Source organism: Mercenaria mercenaria, chromosome 2, assembly GCF_021730395.1.
Source record: "Mercenaria mercenaria strain notata chromosome 2, MADL_Memer_1, whole genome shotgun sequence".
Lineage (NCBI taxonomy): Eukaryota > Metazoa > Mollusca > Bivalvia > Venerida > Veneridae > Mercenaria > Mercenaria mercenaria.
Genome location: NC_069362.1, coordinates 60,823,362 through 60,830,386, shown reverse-complemented (window position 1 = coordinate 60,830,386; position 7,025 = coordinate 60,823,362).

Genomic DNA, 7,025 nt, shown 5'->3' with positions numbered 1-7,025 from the left:
AAAATTTGCAGAGTTATGGGACTTTGTTTTTTTGTTACTATACTATATACATAGACACAATCTTTTGCGCACCATCTCTCCTCATCCCCTTGACACAATTTAATGAAACTTCACACAAGTGATCAGTAACAACAGTAGTTGTGCATGGGGCATGTTAGGTTCTTTCAGAACAGAAATTGCAGAGTTATGGGACTTTCTTTCTTGTTAACATACTATGTACATACAGTCTGCGCGTACCTAATCTACCAAACCCTTGCACACAATTTAAGGAAACTTCACACAAGTGATCAGTACCAACCCTAGTTGTGCATGGTGCATGTTACATTCTTTTAGATAAATATTCTGCATAGTTATGGGACTTTGTTTTTAGCTCACCTGAGCACAAAGTGCTCAGGGTGAGGTATTGTGATCGCTCACCGTCCGGCGTTCGTCCGTCCACGCTTTCCTTTAAACAACATCTCCTCCTAAACCAACAAGCCAATTTTGATGAAACTTCACAGGGTTGTTCCTTGGATGGTCTTCTTTAAAAATTGTTCAAAGAATTGAATTCCATACAGAATTCTGGTTGCCATGGCAACCAAAAGGAAAAACTTTAAAAATCTTCTTCTAAAAAACCAAAAACTTTAAAAATCTTCTTCTCAAAAACCAGAAGCCCTAGAGCTTAGATATTTGGTGTGAAGCATTGCCTAGTGGACCTCTACCAAATTTGTTCAAATCATGACCCCAGGGTCAAAATTGACCCCGCCCCAGGGCTCACTTGATTTTACATAGGAAAATCTTAAAAAATCTTCTTCTCAAAAACCAGAAGCCCTAGAGCTTAGATATTTGACATGTAGCATTGCCTAATGGACCTCTACTAAAATTATTCAAATCATGACCCCGGGGTCAAAATTGACCTCGCCCCAGGGGTCACTTGATTTTACATAGGAAAATCTTCAAAAAATTTCTAAAAATAAACCAGAAGGCCTAGAGCTTAGATATTTGGCATGTAGCATTGCCAAGTGGACCTCTACAAAATTTGTTCAAATCATGACCCCAGGGTCAAAATTGACCCCGCCCCAGGGCTCACTTGATTTTACATAGGAAAATCTTAAAAAAATCTTCTTCTCAAAAACCAGAAGCCCTAGAGCTTAGATATTTGACATGTAGCATTGCCTAGTGGACCTCTACTAAAATTGTTCAAATCATGACCCCGGGGTCAAAATTGACCTCACCCCAGTGGTCACTTGATTTTACATAGGAAAATCTTCAAAAAATTTATAAAAATAAACCAGAAGGCCTAGAGCTTAGATATTTGACATGTAGCATTGCCTAGTGGACCTCTACAAAATTTGTTCAAATCATGACCCCCGGGGTCAAAATTGACCCCACCCCAGGGGTCACTTGATTTTACATAGGAAAATCTTCAAAAATTTTCTAAAAATAAACCAGAAGGCCTAGATCTTAGATATTCGACATGTAGCATTGCCTAGTAGACTTCTACAAAATTTGTTCAAATCATGACCCCAGGGTCAAAATTGACCCCGCCCCAGGGGTCACTTGATTTTACATAGGAAAATCTTAAAAAATCTTCTTCTCAAAAACCAGAAGCCCTAGAGCTTAGATATTTGACATGTAGCATTGCCTAGTGGACCTCTACTAAATTTGTTCAAATCATGACCCCGCCCCATGGGTCACTTGATTTTACATAGGAAAATCTTCAAAAAATTTCTTAAAATAAACCAGAAGGCCTAGAGCTTAGATATTTCACATGTAGCATTACCTAGCAGACTTCTACAAAATTTGTTCAAATCATGACCCCAGGGTCAAAATTGACCCTGCCCCAGGGGTCACTTGATTTTACATAGGAAAATCTTCAAAAAATTTCTAAAAATAAACCAGAAGGCCTAGAGCTTAGATATTTGACATGTAGCATTGCCTAGTGGACCTCTACAAAATTTGTTCAAATCATGACCCCCGGGGTCAAAATTGACCCCACCCCAGGGGTCACTTGATTTTACATAGGAAAATCTTCAAAATTTTTCTAAAAATAAACCAGAAGGCCTAAATCTTAGATATTCGACATGTAGCATTGCCTAGTAGACTTCTACAAAATTTGTTCAAATCATGACCACGGGATCAAATTGACCCCGCCCCATGGGATTACTTGATTGTACATAGAAAAATCTTCAAAATAAACCAGAAGGCCTAGAGCTTAGATATTTCATATGTAGCATTGCCAAGTGGACCTCTACAAAATTTGTTCAAATCATGACCCCCGGGGTTAAAATTGACCCCACCCCAGGGGTCACTTGATTTTACATAGGAAAATCTTCAAAAAATCTCTAAAAATAAACCAGAAGGCTTAGATCTTAGATATTTGACATGTAGCATTGCCTAGTAGACTTCTACGAAATTTGTTCAAATCATGACATCCGGGGTCAGATTGACCCCACCCCATGGGATTATTTGTTTAGCTTTAGCAAAGAATTTTTTTTAAGAAAGCAATTAGACTCAGGTGAGCGATATAGGGCCATCATGGCCCTCTTGTTTGTTACTATACTGTATACATACAGTCTATATACATACAGTCCACATAATTATGCAATCTTGTGTGCGTAAAATTGCAATGTACTGTGTCAGTGCATGCGGGGTGTACATTCATCACTTTTAGTGATAGCTCTAGTTATGTTATGACGCCTGTGTCCGCCTGTCTGTCCGTTAGCATTATTGTATCTGCTCTGTAACTTGAACCCCTTGAAGGATTTCGGAGAAATTTGACACAGATTTTCGCCACACAGAGCGCATGTTTTGGATGACTCGCTTCAAGGTCAAGGTCACACTTAGAGGGTCAAAGGTCATATCTTCAGGCATATATTGCTCCCACTGTGATGCTCTTACCGTAGATACCCATGTATAATGCGCACCCGTGTATAATGCGCACCCCCGATCTTAGTCCAAATCCTGGGGGGGGGGGAAATTTGTCAATTTTGAGGTGGATGGAAAACGAAAGTAGAGTTTACATCGACACTGGTGATAAATTTTATCTCCGCGGCGGAGAGCAGCATCGGTCTCACGGTACTATCGATTTTTGTTTTCTCGAAAATAAAACCAGTAAATTATTGTTATGTTTGTTGTTTTACCTTTTTTAATTCACTATTTTGAATAAATAAATAGCAGCTGATTCAATATTTCGGAATGGTATCTTTCAAAATGACATGAGCTTCTCAATTCAAACTGATAACAAAAGTTGTGATAGTCTTTTTGTCACGATCATAAAGCCAGTAATTACCGGCAATTAACGTGTCACCTCGTGTCAATTATGTTGTTCACAGTTTGATCTCGGTTAAAGATAATTCTCGATCTTTAATTAGTATCATAATATTTGTGATTTGTAAACATTTCTTTCGTCAAAATACTTTTAAATTTATATGAAATTAATTTTGTTTGAAAGAAAAATAAACAATTCGATCTTTTACGGAACGTAACGGCAGTCTTAGATTTTAGCGGAGACAGTAAGCGCGGGGAAAATTTTCCCTTTTCCCCAAAAGGGCATGGTAACAAATTGTTTTGAATTGGAAAATTTCTATAGTTTTTTGGACCACATTTTTTTTTTTTTTGGTTAAAATTATCTCGTTTTTTACTCTTGATGCTTTAACAACATTTTTTTTTAAAGGGGGATGGGCATTGTGGGTATAAATGGAATTTAAAATCTAATTTGAAATTTGATCCCCACGGGTTTCCCCAAAGAGTTTCGCCGTAGAAAAACTTAACGAGACGGTACAGTAGATCCACTCTACCTTAAAGAAATAAATTTCAAAATGAAAACATTAAAGTTATAGGAATGTCGAGGGTTTTTGGCACTTTGGACAAAATTTAATAAATTTCGGATTTTTTACTGATTTGGTACCTCAAGACCATAATATTGCAAAGAAAAAATGTTGAAGTTAAACAAATACCTATTTTATTGTTTTCAAATTTTCGAATAATGTTTCTTTTTTTCATTTAAATTTAGTATAACTGCAGTTGACTTTATATTATGTCTTAAATCCATGTTTTTCATCTTGATTTAAAAATATGAATTATTTATTACATTTTTATGACTTGAACTAATTCTTGCTTAAGTTTTAAACAGGACAATTTTTAAAAAACGTTTTGAAAGAAGATTAGCAAAGCTTTTTTAAGTCTGGCTAAGGTGAATTGTAAAATAGAGAAAAACTAATCGTTTAAATAAGAAGTTGAATGCAATTATAAATAAAAGGTAGTATTTTGATACGCTGAAACTTGTAACACTGAGTGTCAAATTTATTTTAAACAGTCAAAATGCCAAGGTCAGCAAGGATTCCCAAAGATTCGTGTTAAAGTCTGAAGACGGAAAATCAAGTTCGTAAGGAGCATATAATGAAAAAGCAAGAGTGTTGGGGAAGAAGATATTTGGCAGTATTATTAAAATTTTAGGTTTTAATTTATATTTTAAATAAAGTGAAAAACAGGAGTTGGCCAAGCTGGAAGGTTCAAACGAAATTGACAAAAATTCTTTGACAAAAAAAAAAAAATTTTTTTTTCATTTTTTGTGGGTTAAAGCAGAGGGAAAAGAAGTTTCAAGTTTCTGTTTGTATATTGTAATAAAAATAAGTAAATTTGAAAAAAAAATTGAAGTTTATCTTAAAAGTTTGGTTATTTATCGAAAAGGGAAGGGAATATTAGAAAGCTTTGTCGTCGCCAGATTTGTTGGGGATAATAAAAGTATGAGGGATTTTTTCAAATTAATAAGTGATGAACAATTGGAGAGGAAGTGAGTGGGAAAAAAAATTTAAAATTCCTTTTTGATACCCATCTTTTTTAAAAATTTGTCGGAGCAAAAAACGATAGGGTTTTCTTCAAACTTATACAGGATAGAAAGTGAGAAGGAGGGAAAACAATCCACTGTATTTTGAGTTAACCCCTTGATTTTTTTCCTAAAAAAAAAATTGCTGGAGATAATCAAGTATGGAGGGATTTTTAAATTTAAAATGAAGAAATTGGAGGGTGATGTGCAGAACAAACTATTGGCCAATTTTGAGTTTCCCTTATTACTAAAAATTTTTGTCGGAGCAAAAAAAGAAGGAGGGATTTTTTAAATTAAACACTGATAGAAAACTGGGAAGATGATGTAGAAAATTAATTATTTTTGAGTTGCCCTTTAATTTTAAAAAAAATTGTGGGATTTTCCGCAAGAGGGATTTAAAAAATGGCACAAAGTCACACCAGAACAGAATGTCTGGAAATCCAGGTCTGGAAGGGATCAGAAGCAAAGGTAGAACAAAAAATGATTTAGAAGATTCTCTCATGGGGAGGTTTTATGTAACTTGGGCCCAAAAATAAAACCACATAGCGAAGGTCAGCGAGTTTCTTGAATTATCCTTGTGACTTAAAAAGGCTTGTTGAATTTTAATTAATGTAGGGAAAAATGGAATTTTTGAGAAAATTTGCATGTTCATAAAAAAGGGATTTCCCAAAAATTACTGGAAAGATTTTTTGGACAAATTTTTTTTTAGTTTTTTTTTTTTTTAAAGAAATACTTTTATTTTACTTAAATAATTATATGAAATTTTTAATTCCCGAGGAAAAAAAAGCCTTTTTGGAAAAAAGGGAATTTCCAATTTAGGGTTTTAGAACAATGGAAGGAGTTTTGGGGAAATAGAAAAACAAAAATTAAATGATTACAAAAACCAAAAAAAATTCCGGAAAAAAGCTGCTAAGAAAGAAATTTGTGTGCGGCAAATAAATCGGCACGGGTTTGTTAGCTTTATCCCCTTTACAAGCAAGAAAAACCAAAAGTAGGAGGAAAATAAAAATTTAGAGTAAACACCTACCAGAATTTTTTAACAAACTTTAAAACCCCTGAGGGGAACAATAAAGGGTTAAAAAGTTCCCCCAAAAAATAATTTTAGAACAAAATGCAGAATTAAACTTAATTAAATAGCCGGGGGGGATGGCCATGTCTAACAAGGGCTGGCTGAAAATAGAATATAAATTTGCCCAATGACTGAAAATTTTTTAGTGAAAAATTGATAAGATTCATTGTTGGGTTTAGAAGGTTTTCCCAGTGTTGAAATATGTTGGAAACAAGGGAGGGAAAAAAAGAGGAAAGGGGGACGGGAATTTCGATGGGAGGGGATTAATGGAAGAAAAAACAAAAAAAAAAAATTTTAAAAAAAAAAAAAACGTGAAAAAACAAAAAAGGTTGGTAGGCATAAGGGACTCTCATGAACATGAATTGAGGGTTAATGTGCAAAAACAAAAGTTTAAGAAAAATTTTGGTAAAAGGAATGGGTGATTTTCCACTGAAAAGGTTGCCAAAAAATGGGGGGGGGCAAATTTCTTGATAAAAGAAAATAAAAATGGTCGGGGTGATAGGAGGGTTGAGGAAGAAAAAGGTTATGGGAAAAAATGGAATAATGACCCCTAAGGGAAAAAAAATGTTTGAAGAATTAAATTGGAAAAGGGGGCCAATGTAGAAAAATGTGGGAATAAAAGGGGAGATAGGGGAAAGTCCATAGCTTTTTGAGGGGCATTAAAGGAAAAAAAGAAATCCAAATAATAAACTTTAGCTTTTAATGATTTTAAAAGGGGGGGGGGGGGGGGGGGGGGTGGGGGGGGGGGGAAAAAAAGGGGGGGGGGGGGGGGAAAGGGGGGGTGGGGAAAGGGGGGTGGGGGGAGGGGGGGGGGAAAAGGGGGGGGGGGGGTTTTGGGGGAATGGAGTTTGGGGTTTGGGGGGGTTGGGTTGTGATTAATTAACTTTAAATTTCATGCGGGAAAAATGGGGGAAATGGAGTTGGGGTCAATAGTCACATTTTCAGCTTGAAATTATTTCTAATAAAGTATTATTTGTGTGGTCTATGACTTGCAGTTGCACTGATGGATATTCAAATAACTTTGCAGAAACATTCACTCTTCCCTTAGAGCATGTGCGTGAAGGTCAAGATCACACTTAGTTTGGTCCAGTCTTAATGTTCTACAATACTTGTTAGAAACGCATCTCTGTTTCCTAATATTACCTACTG